The sequence below is a fragment of the Salmo salar genome, chromosome ssa09 (assembly GCF_905237065.1).
Source record: "Salmo salar chromosome ssa09, Ssal_v3.1, whole genome shotgun sequence".
NCBI classification, from domain to species: domain Eukaryota; kingdom Metazoa; phylum Chordata; class Actinopteri; order Salmoniformes; family Salmonidae; genus Salmo; species Salmo salar.
This window is the reverse complement of record NC_059450.1, coordinates 151,657,285-151,676,220: the sequence shown is the minus strand read 5'-3', so window position 1 is coordinate 151,676,220 and position 18,936 is coordinate 151,657,285. Positions and strand designations below refer to the sequence as shown.

General features: G+C 45.1%; 1 pseudogene; it reads right to left on the bottom strand.

Moving 5' to 3' along the window:
* Window positions 1-18,936, bottom strand: part of LOC106591777 (ventricular zone-expressed PH domain-containing protein-like) — a 203,813-nt pseudogene that overhangs the window by 32,930 nt on the left and 151,947 nt on the right.

The window sequence follows — 18,936 nt, the reverse complement described above, 5'->3', positions numbered from 1 at the left end:
ACTACTCTATAACAGGCCATGATGGTGTTATTCAACCAGAACCCAGTAGGACTACTCTATAACAGGCCATGATGGTGTTATTCAACCAGAACCCAGTAGGACTACTCTATAACAGGCCATGATGGTGTTATTTAACCAGAACCCAGTAGGACTACTCTATAACAGGCCATAATGGTGTTCAACCAGAACCCAGTAGAACTAGTCTATAACAGGCCATGATGGTGTTATTCAACCAGAACCCAGTAGGCCTACTCTATAACAGGCCATGATGGTGTTATTCAACCAGAACCCAGTAGGACTACTCTATAACAGGCCATGATGGTGTTATTCAACCAGAACCCAGTAGGACTACTCTATAACAGGCCATGATGGTGTTATTCAACCAGAACCCAGTAGGCCTACTCTATAACAGGCCATGATGGTGTTATTCAACCAGAACCCAGTAGGACACGTCTATAACAGGCCATGATGGTGTTATTCAACCAGAACCCAGTAGGCCTACTCTATAACAGGCCATGATGGTGTTATTCAACCAGAACCCAGTAGGCCTAGTCTATAACAGGCCATGATGGTGTTATTCAACCAGAACCCAGTAGGCCTACTCTATAACAGGCCATGATGGTGTTATTTAACCAGAACCCAGTAGGCCTACTCTATAACAGGCCATGATGGTGTTATTCAACCAGAACCCAGTAGGCCTACTCTATAACAGGCCATGATGGTGTTATTCAACCAGAACACAGTAGGCCTACTCTATAACAGGCCATGATGGTGTTATTTAACCAGAACCCAGTAGGCCTACTCTATAACAGGCCATGATGGTGTTATTCAACCAGAACCCAGTAGGACTACTCTATAACAGGCCATGATGGTGTTATTCAACCAGAACCCAGTAGGACTACTCTATAACAGGCCATGATGGTGTTATTCAACCAGAACACAGTAGGCCTACTCTATAACAGGCCATGATGGTGTTATTTAACCAGAACCCAGTAGGACTACTCTATAACAGGCCATAATGGTGTTCAACCAGAACCCAGTAGAACTAGTCTATAACAGGCCATGATGGTGTTATTCAACCAGAACCCAGTAGGCCTACTCTATAACAGGCCATGATGGTGTTATTCAACCAGAACCCAGTAGGACTACTCTATAACAGGCCATGATGGTGTTATTCAACCAGAACCCAGTAGGACTACTCTATAACAGGCCATGATGGTGTTATTCAACCAGAACCCAGTAGGCCTACTCTATAACAGGCCATGATGGTGTTATTCAACCAGAACCCAGTAGGACTACTCTATAACAGGCCATGATGGTGTTATTCAACCAGAACCCAGTAGGCCTACTCTATAACAGGCCATGATGGTGTTATTCAACCAGAACCCAGTAGGCCTACTCTATAACAGGCCATGATGGTGTTATTCAACCAGAACCCAGTAGGCCTACTCTATAACAGGCCATGATGGTGTTATTCAACCAGAACCCAGTAGGCCTACTCTATAACAGGCCATGATGGTGTTATTCAACCAGAACCCAGTAGGCCTACTCTATAACAGGCCATGATGGTGTTATTCAACCAGAACCCAGTAGGCCTACTCTATAACAGGCCATGATGGTGTTATTCAACCAGAACCCAGTAGGCCTACTCTATAACAGGCCATGATGGTGTTATTCAACCAGAACCCAGTAGGACTACTCTATAACAGGCCATGATGGTGTTATTCAACCAGAACCCAGTAGGACTACTCTATAACAGGCCATGATGGTGTTATTCAACCAGAACCCAGTAGGACTACTCTATAACAGGCCTATAAGAGAGAAACCCAACATGGTCCTGTTTTGGACCACCATCTCCAAATGTTCCATAATTTACGGATGTTCTGGTTTTATAAATCTAACTTTAAAGGATCAAGATGACATGGGCTTAGTTTGTTTACCAACAGCTCTGAATTCCCAACATGCAGTCCTCATCTTCCTGATTCCTGATGTTGGTAAACAACTTCCTGCCAGGGCCTAAGGCCTTCTGGAAAATATCTGGTAGCTTCTCATTAAATATACCATGAACGGCACAGACAACAGGCCTGTGTGTTACAGAAAGAGATTTACACCTGACCATAACTCTCTATCTCTGCCATAACTTTTCTTCCTGTGTCTTACAAGAACATGGCCTTTCTATTTCCCCCATCCATCCTCTTTCTCCTCTCCTCCTTTGTAATTGAACACTTAATTACCAAAACCTGTCCACTGTCAGGTCCTTACGTCTACCTTCCAATCCAGCAACAGCTAATGGGGATCCTAATAAATAGTCAATACTCAATCTCCATGTCAGTCAGGAGCTGTGTCCGAAATCGGTCTTGCCTACTACTTACTAAAACTGCATACTGTGTTCTAATAGTTATACATACTATTTAGAATGTTCTGATTAGTAAATACTACATACTATTACTACTACATTACTACATACTATTTAGAATGTTTTGATTAGTAAATACTACATACTATTACTACTACATTACTACATACTATTTGGAATGTATTGCTTAGTAAATACTACATACTATTTAGAATGTTTTGATTAGTAAATACTACATACTACTACTACTACATTACTACATACTATTTAGAACGTATTGTTTAGTAAATACTACATACTACTACTACTACATTACTACATACTATTTAGAATGTATTGTTTAGTAAATACAATATATTATTACATTACTACTACATTACTACAAACTATTTAGAAAGTATTGTTTAGTAAATATGACATAATATTACATTTCTACTACATTACTACATACTATTTAGAACATATTGTTTAGTAAATACTACAGAATATGACATTACTACTACATTACTACATACTATTCAGAACGTATTGTTTAGTAAATATGACATACTATTACATTACTACTATATTACTACATATTATTTAGAACATATTGTTTAGTAAACACTACATACTATTACTACTACATTACTACATACTATTCAGAACGTATTGTTTAGTAAATATGACATACTATTACATTACTACTATATTACTACATATTATTTAGAACATATTGTTTAGTAAATACTACATACTATTACATTACTACTATATTACTACATACTATTTAGAACGTATTGTTTAGTAAATACTACATACTATTACTACTACATTACTACATACTATTTAGAATGTATTGTTTAGTAAATACAATATATTATTACATTACTACTACATTACTACATACTATTTAGAAAGTATTGTTTAGTAAATATGACATACTATTACATTTCTACTACATTACTACATACTATTTGGAACGTATTGCTTAGTAAATACTACATACTATTACTACTACATTACTACATACTATTTAGAAATGTATTGTTTAGTAAATACTACATACTATTACTACTTCATTACTACATACTATTTAGAAATGTATTGTTTAGTAAATACTACATACTATTACATTACTACTACATTACTACAAACTATTTAGAACGTATTGTTTAGTAAATACTACATACTATTACATTACTACTACATTACTACATACTATTCAGAATGCATTGTTTAGTAAATGCTACATACTACTACATTACTCTTACATTACTACATACTATTCAGAAAGTATTGTTTAGTAAATACGAAACAATAAATATCAACGTACTGATCCTAGTGAGAACATGTCATCTAATGTGTGATTGCATTGATTCCAGCCATTCTGTCATTATGGTCTAGCGCACCCCTCCGGCTTTTCATCTAGTAGGAATACTATTACTGTTGAGGAAGAGACTGGTCTCTGGAGACCCAGCTTGGTGTTCCCAGCTGTTGTCAAATAAACGATTCTCTCTTCCTGAAAGCAGACCAGTCAATTCTACTAGATGAAAAGCCCAACTCCGTATGACATCCTGACATTTAAAGCGGATTCCATTTTCAAAATGTCACATACAATAAAACGTTCTATTTCCGGCACTGTCAGAACTAGAAGCACAAGCATTTCGCTACACCCGCAATAACATCTGCTAATCACATGTATGTGACCAATAACATCTGCTAACCACATGTATGTGACCAATAACATCTGCTAATCACATGTATGTGACCAATAACATCTGCTAACCACATGTATGTGACCAATAACATCTGCTAATCACATGTATGTGACCAATAACATCTGCTAACCACATGTATGTGACCAATAACATCTGCTAACCACATGTATGTGACCAATAACATTCGATTTTATTAGATTTTTAAGTACGGGTATTCGGACATGGCCAGTATCTCCAGTCTACCCAGTGAATCCCCCTGATTCCCAGTCTACCCAGTGAATCTTTCTGATGCCCAGTCTACCCAGTGAATCTTTCTGATTCCCAGTCTACCCAGTGAATCCCTGTGATTCCCAGTCTACCCAGTGAATCCCCGTGATGCCCAGGACAGCTCCAGAACATCTGGGCCCCTCATGTTCCACACTGCTTCAGAAAAATGCTTTATCCTCCAGAGAGATACATTTATCTCATTGTACCCAACCATTAAGAGTCCTATTCAAAGACATGTCTGCTATCCAGAAATGAGTGCTTTGAACGGGGTAGTAGCTAGCTTAATGACTCCAGTGGGTTGAATGACAGAATGCCTGATTGATGTGCATCATAATGGTGATAAATCAGTGAGATCACTAGTTCACGAACAAAGAGCCATGGAATACACCCCCCCCCCCATCCAAGTTGTCTGCAATGGCTTCTTCTCCCTACCCCCACATCTCCTTCATTCTCACTGATTATCTTTGATGTATTTGACAGTTCAGGTGGAGCGGAGGACCGACGACCACATTAAACCTACTGAGATGAGTAAGTCTCTCCTTACAAGCTCTGTCTCTTTCTTGACCACTTCCTCTCTATTAGCGAAGGTTGATGGGGTCCTGACTCTGTGTCGTTACACAAACTATGTATTGATTAGATGATAGGCAACGCATTATTCATTAGGGGCGGCAGGTAGCCTAGTGGTTAGAGAGTTGGGCCAGAAACTGAAAAGTTGCTAGATCAAATCCCCGAGCTGACAAGGTAAAAATCTGTTGTTCTGCCCCTGAACAAGTATCACGTCCTGACCAGTAAAAGAGGTTGTTTGTTATTGTAGTTTGGTCAGGGCATGGCAGGGGGTGTTTGTTTAGAGTGTTTCGGGGTTTGTTGGGCTATGTTCTTATTTAAGAGGGGTGTTTGTTTAGAGTGTTTCGGGGTTTGTTGGGCTATGTTCTTATTCAAGAGGGGTGTTTGTTTAGAGTGTTTCGGGGTTTGTTGGGCTATGTTCTTATTTAAGAGGGGTGTTTGTTTAGAGTGTTTCGGGGTTTGTTGGGCTATATTCTGTTAGTCTATTTCTATGTTAGTTCTAGTATGTCTATTTCTATGTGGAGTTTTTTGGGTTGACCTTCAATTGGAAGCAGCTGCTCCTCGTTGCTTCTAATTGAAGGTCCTATTTAAGAGGGGTGTTTTTTTCTATGGGATTTCTGGATAGTTGTTTTCTGTTTAGTGTTTGTTGCACCTGACAGGACGGTGTCTCGTCGATGTTTGTTGTTTTGTTAAGTGTTTACGTTTTCCTTCATTAAAGAAGATGAGTATTCACATACCCGCTGCATTTTGGTCTAATTGCTACGACGACCGTGACAACAAGGCACTGTTCCTAGGCCGTCATTGAAAATAAGAATTTGTTCTTAAAACCAAACACATATGGAGCAAAGAATGTGCGAAGTGTTGTTAGACAGGGAGGATCAGGTGTGTTAAACAGGGAGGATCAGGTGTGTTAGACAGGGAGGATCAGGTGTGTTAGATAAGGAGGATCAGGTGTGTTGTTAGATAGGGAGGATCAGGTGTGTTAGATAAGGAGGATCAGGTGTGTTATGTTAGATAGGGAGGATCAGGTGTGTTAGATAAGGAGGATCAGGTGTGTTATGTTAGATAAGGAGGATCAGGTGTGTTAGATAAGGAGGATCAGGTGTGTTATGTTAGATAAGGAGGATCAGGTGTGTTGTTAGATAGGGAGGATCAGGTGTGTTAGATAAGGAGGATCAGGTGTGTTAGATAAGGAGGATCAGGTGTGTTGTTAGATAGGGAGGATCAGGTGTGTTATGTTAGATAAGGAGGATCAGGTGTGTTATGTTAGATAGGGAGGATCAGGTGTGTTGTTAGATAAGGAGGATCAGGTGTGTTATGTTAGATAGGGAGGATCAGGTGTGTTGTGTTAGATAGGGAGGATCAGGTGTGTTAGATAGGGAGGATCAGGTGTGTTATGTTAGATAAGGAGGATCAGGTGTGTTATGTTAGATAAGGAGGATCAGGTGTGTTGTTAGATAGGGAGGATCAGGTGTGTTATGTTAGATAGGGAGGATCAGGTGTGTTTGTTTACCTGTGGCCTTCTCTGGGTTGTTGCACATGTAGCAGAGCCAGCTGCCCTCCTCTTCACTGAAGCCAAACAGGTCAAAGAAACGCACCTCCTCCAGATGGATCTGCAGACTGTCCAGGTCCTACAGAGAGAGAGAGAGAGAGAGAGAGAGATCCCCTCAGCAAGCTGGTCCTGGGGCTCTGTTCTCAAACACAACCCACAGAGTCCCAGGACAGCAACACGATTAGACCCAACCAAATCATGAGAAAACAAAAAGATAATTACTTGACACATTGGAAAGAATTGACAAAAAACAGAACAAACTACAATGCTATTTGGCCCAAAACAGAGAGAACACATTGGCAGAATACCTGACCACTGTGACTAACCCAAACTTAAGGAAAGCTTTGACTATGTACAGACTCAGTGAGCATAGCCTTGCTCCACGACCCACGTGGAGTTCCAGGTCTCCGGCAGCCTCTGGAACTGCCGGTCTGCGGCCAACAAGGCAGAGTTCATCTCAGCCTATGCTACCCTTCAGTCCCTCGACTTCTTGGCGCTGACGGAAACATGGATTACCACAGAAAACACTGCTACTCCTATTGCTCTCTCCTCGTCTGACCACGTGTTCTCGCATACCCCGAGAGCATCTGGTCAGCGGGGTGGTGGCATTGAAATCCTCATCCCTCCCAAGTGGACATTCTCTCTTTCTCCCCTGACCCATCTGTCTATCTCCTCCTTTAAATTCCATGCTGTCACAGTCACTAGCCCATTCAAGCTTAACATCCTTATCATTTATCGCCCTCCAGGTTCCCTTGGAGAGTTCATCAATGAGCTTGACGCCTTGATAAGTTCCTTTCCTGAGGATGGCTCACCCCTCACAGTTCTGGGTGACTTTAACATCCCTACGTCTACCTTTGACTCATTTCTCTCTGCCTCCTTCTTTCCACTCCTCTCCTCTTTTGACCTCACCCTCTCACCGTCCCCCCCACTCACAAGGCAGGCAATACGCTTGACCTCATCTTTACTAGATGCTGTTGTTCTAATAATCTCACTGCAACTCCCCTCCAAGTCTCCGACCACTACCTTGTATCCTTTTCCCTCTCGCTCTCCTCCAACACTACTCACTCTGCCCCTACTCAGATGGTATTGCGCCGTCGCAACCTTCGCTCTCTCTCTCCTGCTACTCTCTCCTCTTCCATCCTATCATCTCTTCCCTCTGCTCAACCCTTCTCCAACCAATCTCCTGATTCTGCTTCCTCAACCCTCCTCTCCTCCCTTTCTGCATCCTTTGACTCTCTATGTCCCCTATCCTCCCGGCCCGGCTCGGTCCTCCCCTCCTGCTCCGTGGCTTGACGACTCATTGCGAGCTCACAGAACAGGGCTCCGGGCAACCGAGCGGAAATGGAGGAAAACTAGCCTCCCTGCGGACCTGGCATCTTTTCACTCCCTCCTCTCTACTTTCTACCACTCTAAATTCCAAGCATCTGCCTCTAACCCTAGAAAGCTCTTTGCCACCTTCTCCTCCCTCCTGAATCCTCCTCCCCCTCCCCCCTCTCTGCGGATGACTTTGTCAACCATTTTGAAAAGAAGGTTGACGACATCCGATCCTCGTTTGTTAAGTCAAACGACACCGCTGGTCCTGCTCACATTGCCCTACCCTATGCTTTGACCTCTTTCTCCCCTCTCTCTCCAGATGAAATCTTGCGACTTGTGACGGCCGGCCGCCCAACAACCTGCCCGCTTGACCCTATCCCCTCCTCTCTTCTCCAGACCATTTCCGGAGACCTTCTCCCCTACCTCACCTCGCTCATCAACTCATCCTTGACCGCTGGCTACATCCCTTCCATCTTCAAGAGAGCGAGAGTTGCACCCCTTCTCAAAAAACATACACTCGATCCCTCCGATGTCAACAACTACAGACCAGTATCCCTTCTTTCTTTTCTCTCCAAAACTCTTGAGCGTGCCGTCCTTGGCCAGCTCTCCTGCTATCTCTCTCAGAATGACCTTCTTGATCCAAATCAGTCAGGTTTCAAGAATGGTCATTCAACTGAGACTGCTCTTCTCTGTGTCACGGAGGCTCTCCGCACTGCTAAAGCTAACTCTCTCTCCTCTGCTCTCATCCTTCTAGACCTATCTGCTGCCTTTGATACTGTGAACCATCAGATCCTCCTCTCCACCCTCTCCGAGTTGGGCATCTCCGGCGCGGCTCACTCTTGGATTGCGTCCTACCTGACAGGTCGCTCCTACCAGGTGGCGTGGTGAGAATCCATCTTCGCACCACGTGCTCTCACCACTGGTGTGCCCCAGGGCTCAGTTCTAGGCCCTCTCCTATTCTCCCTATACATCAAGTCACTTGGCTCTGTCATATCCTCACATGGTCTCTCCTATCATTGCTACGCAGACGACACACAATTAATCTTCTCCTTTCCCCCTTCTGATAACCAGGTGGCGAATCGCATCTCTGCATGTCTGGCAGACATATCAGTGTGGATGACGGATCACCACCTCAAGCTGAACCTCGGCAAGACGGAGCTGCTCTTCCTCCCGGGGAAGGACTGCCCGTTCCATGATCTCGCCATCACGGTTGACAAATCCATTGTGTCCTCCTCCCAGAGTGCTAAGAGCGTTGGCGTGACCCTGGACAACACCCTGTCGTTCTCCGCTAACATCAAGACGGTGACCCGATCCTGTAGGTTCATGCTCTACAACATTCGCAGAGTACGACCCTGCCTTACACAGGAGGCGGCGCAGGTCCTAATCCAGGCACTTGTCATCTCCCGTCTGGATTACTGCAACTCGCTGCTGGCGGGGCTCCCTGCCTGTGCCATTAAACCCCTACAACTCATCCAGAACGCCGCAGCCCGTCTGGTGTTCAACCTTCCGAAGTTCTCTCACGTCACCCCGCTCCTCCGCACACTCCACTAGGTTCCAGTTGAACCTCGCATCTGCTACAAGACCATGGTGCTTGCCTACGGAGCTGTGAGGGGAACGGCACCTCCATACCTTCAGGCTCTGATCAGGCCCTACACCCAAAGAAGGGCACTGCGTTCATCCACCTCTGGCCTGCTCGCCTCCCTACCTCTGCGGAAGCACAGTTCCCACTCAGCCCAGTCAAAACTGTTCGCTGCTCTGGCACCCCAATGGTGGAACAAGCTCCCTCATGACGCCAGGACAGCGGAGTCAATCACCACCTTCCAGAGACACCTGAAACCCCACCTCTTTAAGGAATACCTGGGATAGGATAAAGTAATCCTTCTAACCCCCCCCCCCCCCAAAAAAAATATATATATAATATATAGATGTACTATTGTAAAGTGGTTGTTCCACTGGATATCATAAGGTGAATGCACCAATTTGTAAGTCACTCTGGATAAGAGCGTCTGCTAAATGACGTAAATGTAATGTAAATGTAAAATTGAGAAAGTCCGCCTTAGGCAGACCTGGCTCTCAAGAGAAGACAGGCTATGTGCACACTGCCCACAAAATGAGGTGGAAATTGAGCTGCACTTCCTGACCTCCTGCCAAATGTATGACCATATTAGAGACACATATTTCCCTCAGATTACACAGACCCACAAAGAACTCGAAAACAAATCAAATTTTGATAAACTCCCATATCTACTGGGTGAAGTACCACAGTGTGAAATCACAGCAGCAATATTTGTGACCTGTTGCCACAAGAAAAGGGCAACCAGTGAAGAACAAACACCATTGTAAATGTCTTTATTCTTTTGGAACTTTTGTGTCATGTTTACTGTTCATTTTTTATTGTTTATTTCACTTTTTTTTATTATCTATTTCACTTTATTTGGCAATGTACACATATGTTTCCCATGACAATAAAGTCCTTTGAAATGAAATGAGACTGAGAGAAATAAAGATGATTTATTTTACGTCTGGTTTACTAACACTCAAAGAGACATGTACCTAAGAGCTCGTACAAAGAACATGGGCAAAATAAACTAGGACCATCTGTGTGTTAGAGAGCGAAAGAGAGAAAGAGAGAGAGAGAGAGAGAGAAATGAAAAGGGAGAGAGAGAAAGAGAGAGAAATTAAAAGGGAGAGAGAAAGAGAGAGAGAAAGAAAGAAAGAAAGAAAGAAAGAAAGAGAGAGAGAAATGGAAAGGGAGAGAGAGAGAGAAATGGAAAGGGAGAGAGAGAGAAATGGAAAGTGAGAGAGAGAGAGAAAGAGAGAGAAATGGAAAGAGAGCGAAAGAGCGAGAGAGAGAGAGCGAGAGAGAGAGAGAGCGAGAGAGAGAGAATTTCAATTTAATCCAGATGAATGATGGCTGATGAGTACAATGGGTTGTATTTTCACTGGGTCTTTCAGGGAGACCCCGGCATGTGACCGGGGCTGTAATGGGGGTCTGGGTTTTACACACACACACACACACACACACACACACACACACACACACACACACACACACACACACACACACACACACACACACACGTTTTTCCTAAACTAAACAGTGAGATTATACACACATGATGTCATGGCCCTGATAACCTGAACAATGGGAACTGAGCAGAGTGAGATGTAGGCTGTGGTCAGAGACACAGCGGGTGGACAAAAACACAAAGAGAGAGAGAGAGAGACAGGAAAAAAAAGTGAACGAAAGGGACAAAGAGAGTAGGAGAGTGTGTGTGTGTATATGTGTGTGTGTGAGACGCATGACTGTCTTCTTAGACCTAGTCATCTACTGTATCTATAGCTGTGCTTCCTCACTGTCAGACTGAGTTCCTGTCGAGTCAGTGCTTCCTCACTGTCAGACTGAGCTCCTGTCGAGTCAGTGCTTCCTCACTGTCAGACTGAGCTCCTGTCGAGTCAGTGCTTCCTCACTGTCAGACTGAGCTCCTGTCGAGTCAGTGCTTCCTCACTGTCAGACTGAGCTCCTGTCGAGTCAGTGCTTCCTCACTGTCAGACTGAGCTCCTGTCGAGTCAGTCCAGGTGAGCCCACCCAGGGTCAAACGTCACAGTACCATGACTCAGAGTGAACAGGAAATGACATACCAGGCAAACATTCCATCCATCCCAGCTCCAGCCATATCTGCTGACTCATCCCACAGAGACAAACTAATGACTTATGGCATATCAGACAACATATCTACGCCTACACACACACACACACACACACACACACACACACACACACACTTTTCTACGCCTTACAATTGGGCAATACAAATACAGAGTAGAAACCCTTGAGGAAATAAGGGAAAATCATCCCAAAACATTGTGATCGATCCAGAAACGTCAACACAGTCACCACCATCGTTAATCCCAACACCCAAAGATACCCAACTGCCACAATCTCCTGGAAGTGATGTGGGCCTGGAATTAACAACACAAATATCACATTTGACAGATGAGGACAACGATGAGATGACATACAGTATACACATCCTTACACAATCACAAGTGGGAAGGTGGTTTTGAAAAGACAAGAGTTTGTGGAACATTGTGGCCGAGTCTGTATAGTACCTACTATATCTGTCTAAACATCTATAAACCCTTGTGTGCCAATTCAATTCAACTCAATTCAATTCAATTCAATTCAACTCAATTGAAATCAACTTAATTCAATTCAATTCAAGGGGCTTTATTGGCATGGGAAACATCTGTTAACATTGCCAAAACAAGTGAAGTAGATAATAAACAAAAGTGAAATAAACAGTAAAAATTAACAGTAAACATTACACATACAGAAGTTCCAAAATAATAAAGACATTTCAAATGTCATATTATATATATATATATATATATATATATATATATATATATATATATATATATATATACAGTGTCGTAATGATGTACAAATGGTTAAAGTACAAAAGGTAAAATAAATAAGCATAAATATGGGTTGTATTTACAATGGTGTTTGTTCTTCACTGGTTGACCTTTTCTTGTGGCAACAGGTCACACATCATTGCTGCTGTGATGGCATACTGGTATTTCACCCAATAGATATGTGAGTTTATCAAAATCGGGTTTGTTTTGAATTATTTGTGGATCTGTGTAATCTAAGAGAAATATGTGACTCTAATATGGTCATACATTTGTTAGGAGGTCAGGAAGTGCAGCTTAGTTTCCACCTCATTTTGTTGGCAGTGTGCACATAGCCTGTCTTCTCTTGAGAGCCAGGTCTGCCTACGGCGACCTTTCTCAATAGCAAGGCTATGCTCACTGAGTCTGTACATAGTCAAAGCTTTCCTTAAGTTTGGGTCAGTAACAGTGGTCAGGTATTCTGCCACTGTGTACTCTCTGTTTAGGACCAAATAGCATTCTAGTATGTTCATTTTTTTTTTTTTGTTAATTCTTTCCAAAGTGTCAAGTAATTATCTTTTTGTTTTCTCATGATTTGGTTGGTTTTAATTGTGTTGCTGTCCTGGGGGACCAGCTTGCTTAGGGGACTCTTCTCCAGGTTCATCTCTCTGTCAGTGATGGCTTTGTTATGGAAGGTTGGGAATCACTTCCTTTTAGGTGGTTGTAGAATTTAACTGCTCATTTCTGGATTTTAGTAGTTAGTAGGTATCGGCCTAATTCATGCATTATTTGGCGTTTTACATTGCACACAGAGGATGTTTTTGCAGAATTCTGCATGCAGAGTCTCAATTTGGTGTCGGTCCCATTTTGTGAATTCTTGGTTGCTGAGCGGACCACAGACCTCACAACCATAAAGGGCAATGGGTTCTATAACTGATTCAAGTATTTTTAGCCAGATCCTAATTGGTATGTTGAATTTTATGTTCCTTTTGATGGCCTTGCCTTGTCTCTCAGATCGTTCACAGCTTTGTGGAAGTTACCTGTGGCGCTGATGTTTAGGCCGAGGTATGTATAGTTTTTTGTGTGCTCTAGGGCAACGGTGTCTAGATGGAATTTGTATTTGTGGTCCTGTGTCTCTCTGTACGGTCTGTCACTGTCAGAAGGACATTATTGTAATGTGTTCAAGGTGCAGAAGATATTCCACCAACCTCCTGCAACTGCCCCCCTTTGGTAAACCTCAGGAGATGGAGGGAGAGGGAGAGGTAGAAGGAGAGATAGGGGGAGAGGGACAGGGAGAGGGAGAGATAGGGGGAGAGGGTGAGGTAGAGGGAGAGGAAGAGGTAGAGGGAGAGATAGGGGACAGGGAGAGGGAGAGATAGGGGGAGAGGGTGAGGGAGAGGAAGAGGTAGAGATAGGGGGAGAAGGAGAGGGAGGGAGAGGGGGATAAGAGGAGATAAGCGAGGGTAAAATAGTAGGTACAGGGGGGACAAAAAGTACTCTCTTTTAGAGAGGTATTATCAACACATCACATAAATAACCTATCAATAGCCTACTCGTCCAGGTGGAAATGATTGTGGCCTCTCTTTCAGCCTGTTATTTTTCTCTGTCCCTCTTTCCTCTCTGTTATGGTTTAGAGTGATACCCTCTCCAGGAGCCGGGTGAGTTACGGTCCTGTGTGTTTATTCCATGGAAAACACTACCGAGAAATAAAGAATTCCCCTGATCGTGTTGATGCTTCGCTCTGACAAGAACCACCCCCAGCAGATCGTCTGAACACACACTGACAGACAGACACAAACACAGAGCCAAGTATCTGTGTCACGCTCCAATGCAACGGAACGGTATTTTTTCTCCTTGAAGTGGTCGTAAGAGTAATAATTAGGAGAGAAGCAATGCTGGGCACCAGAGTCTAACTCAGCCAGGCTGTGTCATACACTGGTAGCACTCCATTAAACAAACAAACAAACACACAAACACAAACACACACACACACACACACACACACACACACACACACACACACACACACACACACACACACACACACACACACACACACACACACACACACACACACACACACACACACACACACACAGCCAGGCTGTGTGGTAAAAAACTGGTCAGTCTCCATTTCAAACACATTACAGGTGAGAGAGGCAGGGGTAATAACATTTAAAACTTGCTCTGACGGAGACAACAGGTCTCATATGTCAACTCTTACCCTCTCGTAATCTCTTACCCTCGACCTCCTCCCTCCCTCAGTCTCTCTACCCAATCTCATCCTATCCTTCCCACCACCTCTCCTCCTCTGTCTCCTGATCCCTCTCCTCCTCTGTCTCCTGTACCCTCTCCTCCTCTGTCTCCTGATCCCTCTCCTCCTCTGTCTCCTGATCCCTCTCCTCCTCTGTCTCCTGATCCCTCTCCTCCTCTGTCTCCTGATCCCTCTCCTCCTCTGTCTCCTGTACCCTCTCCTCCTCTGTCTCCTGATCCCTCTCCTCCTCTGTCTCCTGATCTCTCTCCTCCTCTGTCTCCTGTACCCTCTCCTCCTCTGTCTCCTGATCCCTCTCCTCCTCTGTCTCCTGATCCCTCTCCTCCTCTGTCTCCTGTACCCTCTCCTCCTCTGTCTCCTGTACCCTCTCCTCCTCTGTCTCCTGTTCCCTCTCCTCCTCTGTCTCCTGATCCCTCTCCCCCTCTGTCTCCTGATCCCTCTCTCCCTCCCTCCCCCTCTGTCTCCTGTACCCTCTCCTCCTCTATCTCCTGCTCCCTCTCCCCCTCTGTCTCCTGCCCCCTCCCAGCCTCTGTCTACTTCCCCCTCCCAGCCTCTGTCTCCTGCCCCCTCTCCCCATCTGTCTCCTGCCCCCTCTCCTCCTCTGTCTCCTGCCCCCTCTGTCTCCTGTACCCTCTCCCCCTCTGTGTCCTGTACCCTCTCCCCCTCTGTGTCCTGTACCCTCTCCCCCTCTGCCTCCCGCCCCTGTCCCCTCTCCCCCCTCTGTATCCTGCCCCGTCTCCCCTTTGTCTCCGGCCCCCTCCCCCTCTGCCTCCCGCCCCCTCTGCCCCTCTGTCTCCTATTCCCTCTCCCCCGGATGTATCCTCAGCGTTCCCTTCCCCTCTGTACTGCATTCCCATAAAAAGCTTGCCTCACTTAGACTTTTCCTATCATCAGGAAGTTGATTAGCAGAGTAATAAAACCTCAGTCAGACACATGTGTTTCTTATTGCAGAGAACCAGAGTACCAGAGAACCAGAGGACCAGAGTACCAGAGTACCAGAGGACCAGAGGACCAGAGGACCAGAGAACCAAAGTACCAGAGGACCAGAATACCAGAGTACCAGAGGACCAGAGTACCAGAGGACCAGAGTACCAGAGGACCAGACCAGGGGACCAGAGGACCAGGGGACCAGAGGACCAGAGTACCAGAGGACCAGAGGACCAGCGGACCAGAGTACCAGAGGACCAGGGGACCAGGGGACCAGAGGGCCAGAGTACCAGAGGACCAGAGGACCAGCGGACCAGAGGACCAGCAAACCAGAGTGCCGATTACCAGAGGACCAGGTTACCAGAGGACCAGGGGACCAGAGTACCAGAGGACCAGGGGACCAGAGGACCAGCGGACCAGAGTACCAGCAAACCAGAGTGCCGATTACCAGAGGACCAGAGGACCAGCGGACCAGAGGACCAGCAAACCAGAGTGCCGATTACCAGAGGACCAGAGGACCAGGTTACCAGAGGACCAGAGGACCAGAGTACCAGAGGACCAGAGTACCAGGGGACCAGAGGACCAGAGAACCAGAGTACCAGAGGACCAGAGTACCAGAGTACCAGAGAACCAGAGTACCAGAGGACCAGGTTACCAGAAGACCAGGGGACCAGAGTACCAGAGAACCAGGGGACCAGGGGACCAGAGGACCAGAGTACCAGAGTACCAGCGGACCAGAGGGGCCAGAGTACCAGGGGACCAGAGAGGACCAGCAAACCAGAGTGCCGATTACCAGAGGACCAGAGGACCAGCGGACCAGAGGACCAGCAAACCAGAGTGACGATTACCAGAGGACCAGAGGACCAGGTTACCAGAGGACCAGGGGACCAGAGGACCAGGAGACCAGGGGACCAGAGGACCAGAGGGCCAGAGTACCAGGGGACCAGAGGACCAGCAAACCAGAGTGCCGATTACCAGAGGACCAGAGGACCAGGGGATCAGAGTACCAGGGGACCAGAGAACCAGAGTACCAGAGTACCAGAGAACCAGAGAACCAGAGTACCAGGGGACCAGCAGACCAGAGTACCAGGGGACCAGAGTACCAGAGTACCAGAGGACCAGAGTGCCGATTACCAGAGGACCAGAGTACCAGGGGACCAGAGTACCAGAGAAGCAGAGTACCAGGGGACCAGCGTACCAGGGGACCAGAGTACCAGGGGACCAGCGGACCAGCGTACCAGAGGACCAGCGGATCAAAGGACTAGAGTACCAGCAGACCAGGGGACCAGCGGATCAAAGGACCAGGGTACCAGCAGACCAGGGGACCAGAGGACCAGCGGATCAAAGGACCAGAGGACCAGAGTACCAGCAGACCAGGGGACCAGCGGATCAAAGGACCAGAGGACCAGAGTACCAGCAGACCAGGGGACCAGAGGACCAAGGGACCAGGTGACCAGAGGACTAGAGTGCAAGGGGACCAGAGTACCAGAGGACCAGAGGAACAGAGTACCAGGGGACCAGGTGACCAGAGGACTAGAGTGCAAGGGCACCAGAGGACCATGGTGAATGGCTCTAATTGGTGAGCCATGCTGGACAGAGCCAAAGAATACACCCCATGTTGTTTATAGGGTCCACAGTGGTTAAGTTAAGAATGGTCAGATCTGTTCCAAATGTGGACTGGAACTGCTGGGTTCTTTACGAGCAGGTAAAACACAGAACCAACCAGACTGGGGCATCAGCATGGTATCCAGAGAATGTTTCTTAGTGTTGTGTTGTTTGTCTGATGTACAGTTGAAGTCGGAAGTTTACATACACCTTAGCCAAATACATTTAAACTCAGTTTTTCACAATTCCTGACATTTAATCCTAGTAACAATTCCCTGTTTTAGGTCAGTTAGGATCACCACTTTATTATAAGAATGTGAAATGTCAAAATAATAGTAGAGAGAATTATTTACTTCAGCTTTTATTTCTTTCATCACATTCCCAGTGGGTCAGAAGTTTACATACACTCAATTTGTATTTGGTAGCATTGCCTTTAAACTGTTTAACTTGGGTCAAATATTTTGGGTAGCCTTCCACAAGCTTCCCACACTAAGTTGGGTGAATTTTGGCCCATTCCTCCTGGCAGAGCTGGTGTAACTGAGTCAGGTTTGTAGGCGTCCTTGCTCGCACACGCCTTTTCAGTTCTGCCCACACATTTTCTATGGGATTGAGGTCAGGGCTTTGTGATGGCCACTCCAACACCTTGACTTTGTTGTCCTTAAGCCATTTTGCCACAACTTTGGAAGTATGCTTGGGGTCATTGTCCATTTGGAAGACCCATAGACGCAATTAGCCTATCAGAAGCTTCTAAAGCCATGACATCATGTTCTGGAATTTTCCAAGCTGTTTAACCTGTTGGGGCTAGGGGGCAGTATTTGCACGGCTGGATAAAAAACGTACCTGATTTAATCTGGTTACTACTTCTGCCCAGAAACTAGAATATGCATATATATTTGGATAGAAAACACTCTAAAGTTTCTAAAACTGTTTGAATGGTGTCTGTGAGTATAACAGAACTCATATGTCAGGCCAAAACCTGAGAAGATTCCATTCCATATGCCCTGTCTGACAATTTATTGTCCTTCTGTAGCCTCTCTATCAAAAATACAGCATCTGTGCTGTAACGTGACATTTTCTAAGGCTTCCATTGGCTCTCAGAAGGCGCCAGAAAGTGGAATGAGAGGTCTGCAGTCTCTGGGCTAAGTACAGCTGCTCTGTTTGTTACTGGCCAGCCTGGGGTCAGTGACACTGGAGATGTGCGGTCACGAGAAGTCGCCATGTTTTTCTTTCAGCCTTTGAATGAATACAACGTCGCCCGGTTGGAATATTGTCGCTATTTTACGAGAAAAATCGCATAAAAATAGATTTTAAACAGCGTTTGACATGCTTCGAAGTACGGTAATGGAATATTTTGACATTTTTGTCCCGAAATGCGCTCGCGCGTCACCCTTCGGATTGTGACCTGAACGCACGAACAAAACGGAGCTATTTCAATATAACTATGGATTATTTGGAACCAAAACAACATTTGTTGTTGAAGTAGAAGTCCTGGGAGTGCATTCTGACGAAGAACAGCAAAGGTAATCCCATTTTTCTTATAGTAAATCTGAGTTTGTTGAGGGCCAAATTTGGTGGGTGTCAAATTAGCTAGCCGTGATATCTACTCAGAATATTGCAAAATGTGCTTTCGCCGAAAAGCTATTTTAAAATCGGACACCGCGATTGCATAAAGGAGTTCTGTATCTATAATTCTTAAAATAATTGTTATGTATTTTGTGAACGTTAATCGTGAGTAATTTAGTAAATTCACCGGAAGTTTTCGGTGGGTATGCTAGTTCTGAATGTCACATGCTAATGTAAAAAGCTGGTTTTTGATAAAAATATGAACTTGATTGAACAAAACATGCATGTATTGTATAACATAATGTCCTAGGAGTGTCATCTGATGAAGATCATCAAAGGTTAGTGCTGCATTTAGCTGTGGTTTTGGTTTTTGTGACATATATGCTTGCTTTGAAAATGTCTGTGTGATTATTTTTGG